Genomic DNA, 19,011 nt, shown 5'->3' with positions numbered 1-19,011 from the left:
ACATGCATAAGTATAGTTGGATAACGCTGCTTCTTGCGTGCTCCCCCCCCTTCCCCCATTATAAATAAATACATTTGTTAAATGTATCAGTTCGTTGCTGTGTTTCTTCCATTGGCCTAGCAGGGCGCGTGTTGGTGAATTATAAAGGCTGTTGCCGCTGCAAAAGTACATTAGGACTGACGGGACTTCGGCAATCACCCGCTCGGGTTGCGCACGGGCCGGGCACGCTTATGGCTCGACTCGTACAAGGGCCGTCGAGGGTGTGAATACTCGGTAACTCGCCACGTGGATCTCTAGGTATTTTGAAGATTGGCAAATAACCCTGTACCACATGGTCAAATTATTGACGAGTCACGGTCCGGTAAGGGACCCGTACCTTCCGGAGTTTTCCGAAAGGTACGATCTAGATTCCGGGTGTTCGGTAGAGTTGATCCTACCGCCACACCTCCCGGTCGTGCTGGCAGCCGATACCCGGTCTACAACACTATTAACCGACCTGGTGTAAATCCTGTTACTCAACTGTAAGAAACAATTAATTCACTGTCCACAACAAAGTACATTTTATCAGAGAACATTTATTTCGTGGTACCACAGAGCCCAAAGCACTGAGATGTAAACATCCCAATGATTTGCATGAAGCTAAGATTACATTTCCTGGCATTTATATGCTTTTGTGGGAGTGGAGGGGACTGACAAGGATTAGGCAAAAGAACTCCAACTGCAATACGCGTCAGTAGAGGATAAATGGGGTTTCTAAGGCAACCATGCAAATGAATGGGGAAAAGGGGGAAAACTCTCTGAATCAACCCTGGAAAAACCCAAAACAGGAAACTGACTCCTCCCCCTCCCATACAAATGTATAGGGGAAACCTTTCTGACTCGAGGCCCATCAGGTCAAAAGAGGAGAATGATTTTCTCCCTCTCCCATACAAACTAATATTAAATTGAGACTGATTCCTCCCCCCCCCATACAAGCTCATGTTAAATTGAGACTGTCTCAAGGCCCAAAAAACTTAAAATAGGAGAATGATTTTCTCCCCCCCCCACCCCCACCTTCCTCAAAGTCCCTGTCGTATCCATCATGTTTACCCTGTGTTCCCCACTGCATCCCTTTCCCTTCCACAGATCTCCTCATGTCTCTGTTCCACACTGTTTTTACAGCGTGGCGACATCGCACTGTTATATAATTGGTTATTGTGTTTACTGTGCGGCGACATCGCGCTGTTATATAATTGGCTATTCTGTCCTGTGTCTTCTGTCACACTTATGGCCTCGCACGTCCCTTTGATCTGAGGGCTATAAATAGAAATTTGTCCAACGTCACAACTCTTCCCATCATGCATACTAATTCAGCGTGTCTACATTTAAATTTTATAACTGCAAAATTGTTTCATCGTTCTTAACCTAGACTTTTACTGCCCCCAGCCGGGCGATATCGAAGTATTCGCTTCTTCTTCTCCCCCCCTCTCTCCCCCCCCCCACCTCCACCCCCTCTGACTCTCGGCCCATCAGGTCAAAAGAGGAGGCTGATCTCTGTCCATTTGAGCACATGTTAAACTGAGACTTGCTGATTTCCTTTTATATTTTCATTCCACTCAAAGAGTGAATAGGGAAGTTTTGTTTTAAATGTTTTCAGTTCGTGCCATGAAAATGAGGAAGTATTTTGTGAGAGACAAGGCCTCGTGGTTATATTTTAAATCAGAACACTAACAGGTTTTCAAATGATGTTTTATCTAAATATTTCAAAGCATTTTCATTTTCGTGTTAAAATGAATCAGATTGCTTGAGAATCAATATCCCCACGTCCACGTCGTTCCCAAGCTGCCTCGCCCGAACCGTCATTTCCGATCTGGGGCACACCCTGGGAAATCCATTGTTTTGTAATATCCCATGACGTCATGACTCACGGTTCATATAAACAAGCTGCGTGCCGAGTGCGTTGCATTCAAGAATGGAGCATTCAGATTCTAACGACAACCTTACGGATCCCTCGTTTTCACAAGATGACAGGTGAGATTTCACAACCCAATTTATTAGTTATTGGTTAAAACAGAATTAAATCACTGTACGACCAATAATTATTGTATGTGTTTTTCTCACAGGTTCTCCCCATCGTTCATTACAGCTGTGGAGAAAGAATTATCTGATTTACATCTTGAATGGATACAAATGAACGACTTTCTTGAAGAGATTCGGCTTTTCAGAAGAGAAATGAACGAATTAATATTGTTGCGGATTCGCGCCTGCCGGCGTGCGAGCGGCCACGTAACTCGAATCGCGGCACATCGCCCATCGGACAGACAATTCCGTCGTGACCCTCTCGGACTAACGCCGGGAACTAGTCACGGGTGGGCCTTTCGGCCTCACCACGATCGTGCCAATCAGCCCCCCGTGTGGGATAGGGTTGTTCGCCAAATTCGACCTACCTAAGTACCCACACGGAGGGTAGACCGGGCGATCGCACCTCGCCGCAGGTCGACTTCGGACACGGGCCACTTTAAGCGACCCGTTCCGTACTATCGGGATAACCGAGCGATGTTATCGTCAACCTCGACGGTTCCGATTGATTGTCGGGCGTTTTTTAGCCCACTAACAACCCTTTACGTGAAGTAAGATGGAGATTCAATTAAAGGAAAGACGAAGCGAAACGGGAAAAACAGTTCAACATAATTCACATTTATTCCGTGGCAAACGGAAAGCACACATATACAATTACAACAATTATGCACCAAAAGCAATTGCAACAAAAGAAACACAATGCAGATCTACTACCGACTACGCGAGCACATGGCAACACTGACACAGTTTTACTTTACAGACGGCGCCGCCAACACATACACTCAAAATCAAAAGAAAAAGGGGCCACTCTCTACGACTAGGGGGCAGACGTGGTCTGTGGGCGCGAGACCGGGCAGAGCCCACCCGTCTTGTGATGAGCCGCAAAATGGCGGCGGCGCCCCGACTCCGCACTCCTTCGCAGGCCTCGCTGGCACTGCCTGGAATGGGGTGGGAACGGGGCCCCCTTTTCGCACTATCTCAGCGTGGGGGGGGGGAAACAGGGGGGTGGGTTGTTGATGCTCTGGGGAAAGAGGATAGCTGGCTTGCTTGGGTCCCGCGACGAGCGACTCCACTGCGCCCTCGACCGCGTTCCCGGCTTCTCCTCTCTGCAGCTCCCCGACAGACTCCAAACCCCAACAGACCGACTCTCTTCCAGACCCGTCTTGACTGCTGCTGCCACACTCCGCCGCCACCACAACTCGCCCGAGCCCGAAACAGAAACTCTCTACTCCAATTCGCCCCGTGCTCGGCGCTTTATTGTGCGACAGGAGAACCCATATGCAGATTTCCGGATCAGGATGGGCTCGAGGGCGGAGCCACGCTCACCCATTGGACGGAGGAAAAGTGGGCGTGAATCATTCCTGATCCGCGAATTTGCATATATCGATTCTACTCTGACGCGCCTGGAGGCGGGGCCAAATCGCCCCGCGCTTAATGATTGGAGGGATCGGAAGTGGGCATGAATCATTCCTGATCCGACTTCCCCTCGGAAAGGCCGCTTTTTGCACCCACTGCTCGGCGCGCGCCCCGCACAAGGCCAGGACAGCCTGACGCTCGGCGTTCACAAGCGGCGCGGGAATGGCGACAGAAGGAGGAGAGGTGAAGGTGGTGGAGGGTTTATTGTGGCGATGATGGCCATGGCGACGCTTGGAATGGCGGTGATGCGATGGTTGCGAGAGCGAGTTGTGAAGGTAAAGGCCGTGGCTGTTGGCGTTGTTGTTGTTGTGAAGCGGCATTGCGGTCGGTGGTTGTTGTGTGATGGAGGTTGAGACGTGGTTGGTTCAAAATAAAGATAGAACAGAAAAACGGCTATCTTAAAGGGTCGCAGCCCGAATGAATGACATTTATTCCCTCTAAACAACGGGTTTGGGGCTAACTACACATGTACTTACAGAGATATCTCAGCTACGGGACCTGAATGGTGGTTTGCGAATTTCCTCAACCACAACAATATCATGCCCCTTGACCCCAAGTGTAAGGTGAGAAATTATCACATTGTCTCTCCATTTGTCTGTCTATATGTTTCTATCTATCTATATGTCTCTCTGTCCATTTGTCTCTCTCTGTCTGTTGATCTGTCTCTATCTGTCTGTCTATCTGTCTCTGTGTCTGTCTCTGTCTGTCTGTCCATTAGTCTCTTTCTCATTTGTCTCTGTCTATACTGTATATCTGTCTCTCTCCGTCTGCCTCTCCCTCCCTCTATTTTGATATCTCCCTTGAGTTTTGACTCATTATTATATTTTATTTTTATTTTTTCAGTTTAAACACTTGTCTGCTTGAACCCAATACACAAGTTAATCGTCTGGCAGAATCTAACCCGAAACTCGACACATCTGAAGCAGACTGCTGGGAAATATTATCTATTTTTACAACTGAATGTTTAATATTTTTAATCTGGATGAATTATACTTGTTTTCCTTATAATTATCTGATTTTGAATTACAAGAAAAGAATAAAGGGGGGGGGGATAGGTACGCTCCCCAAACAACCCATCACCCCCCCTCATCCCACCCCCTCCCCTCCCCGTGTGTGTGTGTGTGTGGGGGGAAGGAGGGGTGGGAAGAGGGGGGTGGTGGATCAAAGGTGGGGGCCGCGCAGAGGGGGGGTGGGGCTTCTGTGGGTGGGGTTTGTGTGGGGAGGGTTTGTGGGGGGGGGGGTTGTGTGGGCGGGGTTTGTGTGGGCAGGGCTTCTGTGGGCGGGGCTTGTGTGGGCGGGGCTTGTGTGGGTGGGGTTTGTCTGGGCGGGGGTTGTGTGGGTGGGGTTTGTGTGGGCGGGGCTTGTGTGGATGGAGCTTGTGTGGATGGGTGGATGTGTGGATGGAGCTTGTGTGGATGGGTGTATGGCTGGATGTGCGGGTGGAGCTTGTGTGGATGGGTGGAGCATGTGTGGATGGGTGGATAATTTTTTTAAAATTAAATAAACATGTTGTGTGTGGGGAACTAATTAAGTAATTAACTATTCACTAATTATGTGAATATGATGAATGTGTTTTTTGTGGGTGGAGCTAGTATGGTGTGGGGTTTGTGTGTGGAGCTTGTGTGGGGTGGGGTTTATGTGTGGATGGGCGGGGATTGTGTGGGTGGGGTTTGTGTGGGCAGAGTCAAAAAGGGGTGGAGTTAAAAAAGGGGCGGAGTCAAAAAAATCAATTTATCTTTGTCTTTTGTAATTCCTGTGAATAAAATGAACCTAAAATCTCTTCCCCCTTTAAATCATATTCCTTTATAAGTCCAAGGAACTGTATCTATCACATCAACGATTTAAAAAAGCTCATTTGTCCACTGCTTTGTATAACCTTTTTCAAAATGAGATTTCCACCTATATATTCTTACTACATCACTAACTTTGAACTTAGGCTTTCTGACATTAATCTCTTTTTCGTATTCTAATTTTGAAAATGTTTCTGAGGGTTTGGTATTCGTTGAGGTGTGAATTGTATCATTATACTTATGTACAATATCCTTAATAAAAGATGACCATTGTTGAGAACTGAGTTGGGTGAATTTTTTATATAGTTTCTCTTTTAAAGTGTGATTAAAGCATTCAATAACAACCGCTTTTCCTTCATTAAAGGAACTGTATAATGTAATGCTGTTATTTTTTTAGAAAATTAATAAACGTCTCGTAATAGAACTCTCTACCCTCATCAGTCCAGAATTTTTTTAGGTTTTCTCTTACTTTTATTAAATATCCGTTGAAAAGCTAACATAAGAGTATTACCTGTTTTGTTTTTTAAAGGGACAACCCACACATATCTACTCCTCAAATCAATAATGGTTAAAGCATACTTGTACACCTTATCATTATTGAGTTCAATCAAATCAGTGGACCAGATATAATCAACTTCCTTGGAATAAACCTTCCTTCCATGAAACTTTGTGAATATTGGCTTATGTAATTCATCAGCTAATTGTTTTTCAATCTTAATGACATCATTAGAGCCTATAAGTTTTTTTGAATTTCCAAGCCCAAGTTTCAATTTAGCACTGATCATCTTCTTCACGATGAACCTATCAACTTTTTCTCTCAAGGTTGGATTTTGGATCAGACAAATTATACAACATTTCTCTATTTGCTTCATATTTTTCTTCCAAAGTTGTGGTATTCCCATAATCGATATCGTGCCTCATGCACACTTCATCAACCCTATTGATGGGTTCACTCCATGGTTTAGGATTGTCTGCCTCATCTAATCTTTTATCCAAGTTTGTTCCTGGACCACAGAAAGAATACCCTGGTAGATGCAATTCTCCTGGTATTCCAGTAGTTGTAAATTTACTTCCTGATAAAAATTTTTGTATATCTCCTCCACATTTGTGTTTGGAGATAAATTGACACTTTTTTGATCCACACACCGAACATGTACCTTTTTGTATAACCCTATTATTTTTACTTTTAAAAAATGAGATATTTTTAGTATTAGTTTTCTTTTTACATTTGAAACAATAACATGTATTTATGAGAAAAATTCCAACAAAGTGCGAAAACCTTTTTAGTTTCCAACATGCACATTTGAATCTTAATTTTTAAAACATAAAGAATCCTCAGAAATGCCTTCACTCTCTCCTCCATTTATTTAAGAAAAAAAAATGAAAAACCTTAATTAAAGTCAATCACACCAACATCATCAATAATATAATCGTTATCTCCACTTTCTCGTTTATATCTTCTCCCTGAAAACAAGGTTAATAGTCTTGTTAAAAATATTTCTGATAGACTTGTCAATTCTTTGTTTTCCTCCTCGGTACATTGAAATTTATTTATTTTCTGTAATACCTCCAATTTTTTATAATCCCACTGGTTTCCATATTTTTATATTTATTTATTCTCTCTCTTTCCTCCCTCTCCTTCTCCTCGCTCTCTCTTCTCTCTTTCCTCCTTCTCTCTCTTCTCTATTTCCTCCCTCTCCTCCTCTCTTTCCTCCTCTTTGTTCTCTCTTTCCTTCTTCTCTCTCTTCTCTCATTCCTCCTTCTCTCTCTTATCCTTTTCCTTTTTGTTTCAGTTTCTTCAACTCCTTCCTTGTCCCTTACTATCCTTGAAGCACTTACACCCCATAGAATATCATACATATATTCATCAGGATTTCTTGTTATTTCTGCATCCAAAATAATTTTTTTTACAACAGGAAACCAATAAAATTTCTTCTGAATTTCGAAAAGAGCCTTGCGTTTTCTTAACTTTATAATTTTTTCATTATTTAACATTTTAATTCAATCCAAAATTGTTGGTTCATTAACATCAGTATAAAACCAATTTTTTATTGAAAATACCTCATTCTTATGTTGTAGAACATATTTATAAAAATACCGAATACCCTTTTCTTGAAGGTATGCTTGGACACAGAAATGATAATTTTCTTGAAGCCTTCTTGCTGTCATTTATGTATTAGAAAAATATGACAGAATAATATTATGACACGAAGCACCCCCCCCCCCCTCATCTTCCCAGAGTTAAATCATTTTGTATTTCCTTACTTATTATGTATAATCCTGTGTTTTCTGTTTTCGTGATATAAACTAGGGCAAAACCATTATTAAATTTACCCTTATTAAATTCTCGTATTTGTTGTTTACTAATCGTGCTTCCACAAAGCTCATTCTCAGCACCAAGTGGATAATATTCTTCCTTACGGGACTGATTTAATTGTTCCAGGTATTCTAGGTTAATTTTAAATGACCAATTATACCCTAAATCATTCATATCATACCCCCATTGGTCTATTCTCATACAAACAATACACCCTTCGTAATAAAAATTTATTTTAATTGGAACTGTGAATTCTGTATGACCTGGAGATAAAATCAACACTTCTGTATCTTTGGAAGACACAGCTGTTTTATTTAAGGATATATATATATATATATATATATATATATATATATATATATATATATATATATATATATATATATATATATATATATTGTGATAGATCAACTGGGCGTAGTGGCGTGCGCCTGTAATCTGACTAGTTGGAGGATAGCTTGAGGACGGAAGCTCTGCTCTGCACTGGGCCGCGCTATGACAGGGTGTAGGGCAGCCCGGAATCATGGCGAAACCCAATCCTCATCCCTGTGTCGTAAGAGGCGACCAGGGTTGCGTCAGGAAGGGCATCCGGCATAAAACCTATGCCAAATCAGTATGCGGATCATTACGTATGATCCGCTGTAGCAACCCCTAACGAGAGCAGCCGAAAGAAGAAGAAGATATTGTGATAAATCACGTATTCTCACCAAGTCATTCGCATCAGTCGGGCTTGGATAATTTATTCATTGATAAGCATTTTTCATATTAATATTTTTTGTTATACTATATTTATGTCATTCAGCCTGTGCCTTTGTGTAATAATTTGACAAATCAATATCCAGTTCTTGGGATACACCAAAGTTAGAACCATCTTTACCAACATAAGTCATTCATTTACATTAAAAATAATGTCATTAAAATTTTTATTTTTGTTGAGTTGAAATAACACATATAGACATAATTGACCACAGCACTTGGAATTTCATTCTTGGAATTGAAATGCTTGATAAACACCAATATGTAAGAATTTTATAACTTCAACAGGTGGTGGAAGACCAAAACTATCAAAATAATATTTGTCTTGACTATTAAAAATACAAACCCAATGAGAAACGTTCCCATTATTATGTTCTAATAAAATAATAATATTCTTTGTATGGATAGACACGTTTGTTCATTCATCTCTCATACAAATAACCACATTATGAATTTTTAATTTCTTACAATATTTGACAAGTTCTAAAGTTGATGTTGTATTCTTTCCAAATTCTTTAAACCACTCATCAATGCTCATTTATTTATTAGAAAGATATAATCCATTACCCCTTTTAGTTAATTTGACACCTGCCTGTGCGATAGAAGAAAGCATATCTCCAACTAACAATCTCACTTTTACAGGCAGACTCTCAAGTTTTTCAGCAAAATCTACAATTACACCACTTCCACTAATTTGTTTCGCCAACTCTTTGTTATGTCTTTCCAATTATTTTTGAGCCTGGAGTTGAGCCTTCCTTTCGTTGGCAGTTTTCACCGCTGCTGAAATACCACCCGAGTAGGGTAAGAATACTGATTCTGGCTCACTTTTCCCCATGTAAATGAATGGGGGATTTTCAGCGATTCATATTTTTTTCCCAAAAAATAAATCCCCTTTTTATCCCAAGGTATATTTATTTGTCTCCCCTTTTAACTTGGAGGTTGAACCTCATTGAATTGAACACCTGGGGGTTGAACAGCTCACTCATTGAACCTATAAAGATTTGTTCATTCTCAAATTCCTTCAATAGTTTAATTTTCTTTGCACAATAATCCCCATCTAAAATATTGACAAACAAAACATTTGAATCTTTATATTTTTGAAGATACCCCATTTGTGCCATTACGAAATGATAAACTTCTCTTAATGCTCTCATCTGACCACCTCCTGAGCCACATATCATTTTGAGATTATAGTAAATTGTTTTTTCATTGTTTAATTGATAACCATCAAAGTTTTCAGTCCATTCAAGGATATTCATTTTTTTCTTTACATCCTCTAACTTACTAGTTTTTAAATTAATTTGCTTATTTGTTTTATTTACCTTTGTTTTAGTTATTTTTTCAATAAGACTTATTTGATATTTTTCACATTCATTATGTTTTCCATTTATATACCAAGACTGAGATTTTCTCCACTCTTTAGTTTGATTAATACTTGGTTTAACCATTTATATATTGTGAAAAAACGCAGCGGTAGCCCTTAAAAAACCCTAACCCATCTTCCCATCGTTAAAACATAATCTATTTTATACACTCTATCATACAATATCCATATGGAACACAATCTATTCCATTATCTAAAATAAATCTCTTATCATCAAAGGCTCCTAATGCCTTTTTATTTACTTCTTCACTATATATGTTATGTTTATAACTTCTTATTGTATTCATTTTCCTATATTCTTCTTTCTTATTCATCAAACAATTATAATAATTTCTAAAAGTTATTGATTTCTTTATTACATATTTCTTTATTCCCTTTAACCTCTTATCAATCTGTTCACCATACTTATAAGCATATGCCTTTGCTCTCAATCCAATAAACTCACTCATTACTTTTCCACCCAACTCATCCTTAAACTTACCAATAACCTTTTCATTCTTTTTGGAAAATAACTCACTCTTCTTGCTGAAATTACTTGTATCATATACTCCAATATTTTTCTTCATATCTTCATAAACATCATCAGTTTTTATATCTAGGATAAAACTATCAGTATCCATATACAACAATGAAACATTTTCACCATACTCTTTCTTTAAGTCATTATACAAATAATCATACATCAATATCTTTGATAAATCAAGAACTGCTGTTCCAATATAAATTGGTTTATCCATTACAATACTTTCCTTTTTCATATGAATTGCAGAAAAGTTCTCTGAAAAAACCTCTTCTCTCTCAAAACTTGGTTTATTTATCAATCTCGAAGCTTCTTTCCAAGATGTTGCGAATCTAATGTTTTGCCTGTTTCTAACATTTTCCATAGTCTTTCCAAATACAGCATTATTCATTAATTTATAAAAGTCCCCTTCAAATTTTACTTTTGTATTTGCTCTCATATCTGTATTGAATTGAATATACTTTTTCACCCAAGGACTTTGTTTAAATTTTAAAACTCTATGAATTTTAGCTACTCTCAATCCTTCTCTCAAAAACTGTTTTAAGCTTCTCTGATGTAAAACATATCCCTCTTTATCATAGAATGTTGTTAATAACTTTTCTGTTGATTTGCCTTTAATATTAAAACTTTTATGATAATCACTGAACCATTCTTTCTTTGGGGTTTCTTTCTCACATGCAAAAGGAAGGTCTTTATGCTTATTATGAAGAACACTCGGGTACCTCAAATCAACTTCAAAATAATAACCTTCTTCTTCGTCATTCAATTCCTCTTGAGAAGAAATAACAATATTCATCAAAGCCTTTTCATAATCCTTTTCTTCCACCCACTCTAATTTACCATAAGGTAGAGATTGAGACATTGCCCATCCATACAAATTATTAGCATCAAAATACATCAAATAATTACTATCTTTTTCACTATCATAATTTGGGAGATATTTATTATTTGCTTTCGCATATCTTTTTGAACATACTTGTGATATTCCACCTCTCTTGGACTTCTCAATCATCAAAAGCATATCAACATCACTGATTAAATCTATATCTTGTTTTGTCATTTTCAACATTGCACTCCAAGCTAAACCAGGAGCTGTGAAATAGTGGGCAGGGTCTAATCCATAACAATTTTTATTATGACAGAGTGTTCTAAAAGCCTCAAACACATCAGCTAACAATAAAACATCTGTTTTTAGATATAAATCATGATATTCTCCAAGGTTCTTTATCTTAAATATTTTCCATATTTCTTGTGCGTGTTTATATTCCTTATCACTTATCTCTTCTTCATAAAGGTTATTATAGAAACTTTCTTTTGAAGGAAGTTGTGTTTCTTTAAATCTCATAAATGAATCCATATAATCATAAGGATAAATTCCCTTACTTGTAAGAATTTTCTCTTTACTTTGAATTTCATTCCTTGTTTGAATTTCCTCTCTCGTAAGAATTCCTTCTTTAATCAGAATTTCATCTTTAATCTGAATTTCCTCTTTAGTTCGAATTTTCTTTATAATTAGAATTTCATCTTCAGTTAGAATTTCTTCATTAATTAGTGTTTCCTCTTTACTTTGAATTCTCTCTTTAATCTGAATTTCCTCTTTAGTGAGAATTTGCTCTTTTGGAAAGAATGAATTAAGATTTGGAAAAGAGTCCGTGGAGCTTAGATTTGATGCGAGGTAGGCTAGTGGTGTTCCCATAAACTTGTAAGAATCTAGAAACCTAATACGAGTTAAAGGTTTTGTGAATATCATTTTTGAAAATGAAATATACTTTTGACTTGTGTTTGTTATAGCAGAAATATTCCCTGGTGTTTTTGAAAGTTCATTTATAAATAGATGTGTATCATAGTTGGCGCTGTTGTGAAGAAAGACTGGAATAAAAGAAGGTAATTTATAATTAAGATTACAACAGGAATGAGCGGGACCTCTATATTTACCAGTAAGATGACAATGGTCTCTAACTTTAGACTCCTTAATTTCCCCCTCACAAATATGACAGATATTGTTCATTCTAAATTCTAATTTTTCTTCTTTGGTTAATTTCATCGGTTCATTTGTTTCTTTCATTAATTTAGTGAGTCTTATACAATCCTTTTCTAATCGTTTTACAAACTCTTGTGAAGCATTTTTTCCACGATAATGTTCAAGTTTGTTATACTTTTCTCCAACAGATGATTTGATATAATAACAGAAACCACAAGGAATATGTTTTTGATATTTATTTGTATATGGTTCTTTTGGATTAGGAGAAGCAGTATTTATCTTTTTAAGGATACATTCAAAATCAGCGTATATCACAAATGGGTGCATGATAGATTTATTATAATCTTCAAAATAAATCTTTTCACCAGGTTTAGGCATTGTAATTACAGCTGATTTATGATTACTACAATATTTTGAATGTTGTTCTAATCGTTCTTTTGTATGAAATGAATTAAGACATCGCTTACAAGGATATATTTTGTTTGCTGTTCTGAATACCTGAGAAGAGATTAATCTTGATAAATTATTGATGTATGTGTAATGTGAATTCTTTCCAACACTAAAATATAAAAGGTCAATGTGTGTTTCTTCATTTTTATAGTTGTTTGAAATTTTTAATATTTGAACTTTGTTTGTATCCGTTAATCCATATACATTAATAGAAAGATTATTCTTTTTCTCAAATTTAGGAATATCTGTTAGTGACATTGGGAATTTAAAATCTTTAATGTCCAAGGTATTCTCATATTTCATATATTGTTTTACTCTTTCTGAATTACATTTTGGTGGATGAAAGTGAGCAAGAACAGACCAGAGAAAACATTTATTATCATTGTTCTTAATATTAACAACTGCCTTCTTTCGTTTTATTTCTTTTGGTAATTCAATATAAGAAGAAGCTTTAAGAGGGTTTGATTTTAGAATGTGTATATCTAAAAAGATGATTTTTTTAATATTGAATCCACTTCCTACCACTGTATTATCAACATCCTCCTCTTGTCTTGATAGTTCTTCAGAAACCCCACTATTCAAAAAATCTTGAAATGATGTTATAAAATGAAGACCTGTTCTCATATAAGGAGTATGTTCTTCATCTTGTCTTTTCATATTCATTTTCACTCCCATATAAAACTTTAAAGTTTTCATTTCTTTTAATGTCTTTTTAATAAATTTTTCAACATCGGGTTTCACTATTTCAATTGATTCAGCTATTGATGATGGACCGGGTTCTCCAAATTGAAAAATCCTTATTTTTATATGCCCTTTAAATGCCCCATCAGTGTTTTTAATATAATAGTCTCCCTTTACTTTAAACTCATTTTTCTTGTGTTTTTGTGATTGAAGATGTTGATTATAACTACTCTTCAAAACATCCTTTGAACAGATATCACAATGTTTTCTTTCCAACTCAAGAGGAGATATTTGATGAAATAGATTAAATGTGTGTTTGTTGGTTCGGAGGTGTTTTCTATAATGTTTATATTCGTGATTACAAACATCGCAGTACGTTGTATTCACCATATTTATAGAATAAAACTTTGCTTAAACTAAAATTTTCTTGATGAAAATTTCGTTTAATTTATAGGTGAATCTGTGCTTAAAAACATTTTATCCTCCAACTTTTTCACTTAATAAATACAATGTTTCAAGACACAAAAGACAAGTTTCAATCAATCTCTTCATCTGTTAAAGATACTGAGAAATATGTCAAGGATGTAAAATTGAACAAAGATAAATATAACAACTATTGGATAAAAACTATTATGGTAAATAATATGAGTTCTTCAATTTCCTTCAGTGGAAGGGCTTTTAGTATACCTGGTAGAACATCAATTAAAGTATCTCTAACAAAATTTTCTCCTCTCCTTCTAGTAATATATTCAAAACTAGAAAAAGCAATGAAACAAGAAAAAGTATCAAAGAACAAAAACCTTATGGATGAAGCTTTAGAAAGAAAAGATAAGACCATCTGTAATATGCAAGGAGAAATTTGTATTTTTTTCAACAACCCTAAAGATGTAAATCCTGATGAAATAAAGGATGTTAATATATCAGGTGAAATGACATTTCGTTCAATAGTAGTTAACGATAATTTTAAAATTACCTTTAATATAAAAAATGTTGTCGTTGAATCTGATAATGAAAAAAAGTATATCGATATCGATGGTAATATACAACTGAAAGTATAGATGAATTTCAGTTTAAGTAAAGTTTTACTTTATAAATATGCTAGAATTTCCTGATTCTCCATATGACAAATTTGAGAATTGTCCTGCGTGTGAAAGACGGGGATTAAACACAGAGTCAAAAGCCTATAAACAATGTATATTCTGTGATTATCTTCTAATTAATGATAATAAAAAATATAAAAAGGAAAATAATTCTTTTAGATTTACACCAAAAATGAATTACTTTACAAGATTGATTAGAGAAATGAATGTAAAGTATGAGGATGATAACACACCTTTCCTTACAAGGGAAGAAACTGAACGTATAAGAGAAATGTTCAAAGGATTGTTGTTGTATATTATTCATGGATGTAATTTTCAGGGAAATATCAACACAAGATATTGTATAAATAAAATAATGGATTATCTTGAAATTAAACCTGAACTTAGGATAAAATATAGAGTTTCTAAAAAAGCCAATAATAAATTAAATAACCTGTTTTTCAAATATATAAATGAATGATTTTTTACCTATTTGGGAAAATAAGATAAAATTTAACAACCATAAAAATCTCCCAAATTCATTAAGATGTCTCATAGTTGGTTCAAGTGGATGTGGAAAAACCTGCTTACTTTTAAAAATGCTCCTCACTCCCAACTTTTTAGATTATGACAATTTAATAATTTTCACAAAGTCGAGTTTTCAACCAGAGTATCAACTACTCTCACAAGGTTTTAATGCTGGTCTTCAAAAAGAAGATATAATCGGTTTATTTAAACGTCAAAAAAACCTAAATGATTATAACATTGAAGATATAATTCAACTATTTTGTGATACACAGAGATGTAAAAAGAAATCAAATCTTATAACTTGTATTCTTAGTGATAATACGGATGATATACCGTCTCCCCAAGATTTGGATAAATCAAAAAAGAACCTCGTTATCTTTGATGATTGTGTTAATGAGAGAAACCAAACGGTAATGGACAGCTACTACACAAGAGGGAGACATTCTTCTTGTAATTGTATTTATCTTAGTCAATCGTACTTTCAACTTCCTCGTCGTTCCATCAGAAACAATGCTAATACTTTTATTTTATTCAAGTTAAATTCAATAGATATCAATAATTTTTGGAGAGATAATTGTTCTACATTATGTAGTAAAAAGAAATTTGAGGATTACATGAAGCACACGACTGAAAAATATAAATATATTGTTGTGAAACAAGATGAGATATTAAGGGATATATTTTTTGTTTTATAAACAATTACATATATAAATGACAACTATTATTATAAATCTTGTGGGTAAATCTGCTTCTGGAAAAAACTTTCATAAATCAAGGTTCTTGTGTAGTACAAATGAGAATATTGTAAATTTACTTAAAAAACACCCGTGATACGCATTGTATCAACAACAACTAGAGCAATAAGACCTGGAGAAGTAAAAGGTGAAGATTATCACTATATTTCAGTGGAGGAACATATGCGATTGAGGAATGAAGGACAAATATTTGAGGAGGTTTCTCTTGGTACAACAAAATATTCACATTGTAAGAGTGAGTTAAGGAAACTAAAATCTGGTGGTGTTGGGATATTAGAAACTAATCCAGAAGGAACGAGACAAATTATTAAATATCTGAGCGGAGTGAAGATTTTATCATTCGGTTTTGATGTTGATGAAGAAACTCAACGCAAACGTATGAAAAGCAGAGATGCAAGGATTAGTGAAGAAGAAATTACAACTCGCATTAATGTCAATAAAGAATTTGATGAAATATTTAAAGAAAAGGATTTATTTGAACACATCTACTTGAATGATGAAGAAAAGGAAAATTTCCCTGTTAATCTTTACAATTCATTAAATGATATTTTACAATAAATAAATGGATACAAAAGAAAGAGCAAGAAGATTTAAGGAACATCAAGAGTTGGTTTCAAAAGTTGTAAAACAACAGGAAGACATAAAGAAGAAACGCAGACAGAAACTAACAGGCGAAGAAGCATTTGAAAAAAAACAAGAGAAATTTTTTAAACCACTTTTAAAAACTTCCCAAGAAAAAATGAAAGATGTTTCCACAGTTCCCACAGTAGAATATACTCCTAGAAAGCTTCAAATGTTAAAAGATTTCAGTCAAATGATGGAGGAAGAATTAGAGCATTTAGGAGAATTAGAATATGATGATGAAGGTTTATTTCAACAACTGGAAGAGATTAATCAACCCCCTGATTATATTGTGAATGCTATTCAAAACAATGAATATTCAGCGGATTCAAAAACCAAAGCAGGACTCATTCCAACAGAACAACCAGCAATATTTCATCTTGTTCAAGAAAAGGTATTGATATTTAATGATGAATTAAGGTTCTTAAGTTCTGCTCAACCCCCTGTTAAACTAACTCCGAGATTAATGTTTCTTCTCACAAAAGATGGAAGACAAGGTTCAACTGTGAGGGATGAATCAAAGTATATTGATAAACCATTGGATATGGAAAATAATGATGATAGAGTATATATTGATTTGCTGAACACTCTAAATTATAAGGTTATTCTTTCTGGTAAAAGTAGGAAGAATGAGAAGGAGAAACACATTATTCAGGCTTTAAGTATCCTTGGTTCAGGTATTAGTTTTCTTCCAAATGACCCATCGCAATTAGTTAATAGACTGTTATTGTTGTTAGGCAGTAAGAAGGCTGGAAATAACAATTGTTTTAATGAAGCATCAGCCATTTTAGACCAGTTGATGAACATGAAAATAATTAATAAATCTCAATATAAAGACATTTTATCTCATATTAAATAAGATGAGAAGCACAATCCTGAGTTTTAATTTCACAACAAGCGACCACACATCTTCATTCCCATACCCACTACAACTTGACACAACAAAAGAATATGAGGCATCTTTATTGTCCATGGAAACTTATAATACCTTATTTAATATAACCAAGAAAAATGACAAGTTTAGTTATAATCCGGGAAGTGGATACAAAACGATAACAGTCTCACCCGGAGCATATGAGATTTCTCAAATATCTTCCGAAATTGCTCGTCTTATGAAAGAACAGGGTGATGAACCAAAAAATATTGTTATAAACATTCAAAAACATACTTCAAAATCAACGATTAAAGTTAAAAATAACTACAAGGTTGATTTCACAATTGATAATTCATTTAGAGAGTTATTGGGTTTCTCCTCAAAAAAGATTGAAACTAATGGGACGTTTTACAGTGATAATGTCATTCAAATATCCTCAGGAATAAATTCGGTGTTAATTCACTGTGATTTGATTGATGGTGCTTATAATGATGGAAAAAAAACAAATACAATATTTTCTTTTTGGTGTTGGTAGTGCTTTTGGTGAACAGAATAAATTTGTAATTGAGGAGATGAGTTGGTATATCAGTGAATATACTCCTAATCTTAAAACAGAAGAGATGTTGAATCGAAGACTTAACTCAAAGAAACCACTCAGTGTATCATACCTCAAAAGAAGATGTCAACACGTTAAACTCAATCAAACTACTTACACGTGGAATTTGGGTGTTCTGGAAGGAAAGCCACGATATCTGTGGATGATTTTTAAAAAGCCAGATGGTGATACTGCGACTGATAAGAATAATGCATTGAGTGATAATGCTAAGGTGAAACAACTTCGCGTTTCTCTAGATGGAACATTTTATCCACGAGATAGATTGGAAATTAATTGGGAAAAAATGATTTTGCTGAAGCATACAAGTCTTACCAAAAGGTGTGTGAAAGTAATGGAAATAAAGAACCTATTTTGGATATGACAGCATTTAAAAGTTTGTATACAATCTATGCGTTTGACCTGAGCGCTCAAAAGGAAACTATAAAGTCTAATCGAGTGGATACTTCCCTATACATTGAAAGAGGAGAAAGTGAAGAAGTTGATACATATTGTTTGCTTTTGGAAGAAACAGAATTGCAGATTAATACAGATAATGGTGTGATGATTAGTCTCACATAATTTTTTGTTAAATAAATGAGTGGCAAAGTACCAACTGGGGTATATGTTCATCAAATCAATCTTCATAAACTATCATCTTGTGTTCAAAATCAAAAGCCTTGTACGATTAACGTTAATACAATTCAGAGAAAAGGAGCAGTAAGAATTGATGTTTTGCTCACAAGAGAACAGGTTAAAATCTTGAATGACACTGGCTCACTTAAAATTAAAATGACAAAACCAATGTTGAAAAAATATTCAATAAGAGAGACGAGTGGAGGATTTCTCCCATTTCTAATTCCTTTATTTGCTGGTTTAAGTGCGGTTGGAGCATTGACGGGTGGTATTTCAACAGCGGTCAAAACTGCCAACGAAAGGAAGGCTCAACTCCAGGCTCAAAAAGAATTGGAAAGACATAACAAAGAGTTGGAGAAACAAATTAGTGGAAGTGGTGTAATTGTAGATTTTGCTGAAAAACTTGAAGGTCTGCCTGATAAAGCGAGATTGTTAGTTGGAGATATGCTTTCTTCTATAGCACAAGCAGGTGTAAAATTAACGAAAAGAGGTAATGGATTATATCTTTCTAATAAATAAATGAGCATTGATGAGTGGTTGAAAGAATTTGGAAAGAATACAACATCAAATTTA

Source organism: Eptatretus burgeri, chromosome 5 (genome assembly GCF_056783735.1).
Source record: "Eptatretus burgeri isolate ZD-2024b chromosome 5, Ebu_testis_v1, whole genome shotgun sequence".
Lineage (NCBI taxonomy): Eukaryota > Metazoa > Chordata > Myxini > Myxiniformes > Myxinidae > Eptatretus > Eptatretus burgeri.
This window is presented reverse-complemented; position numbering follows the sequence as displayed.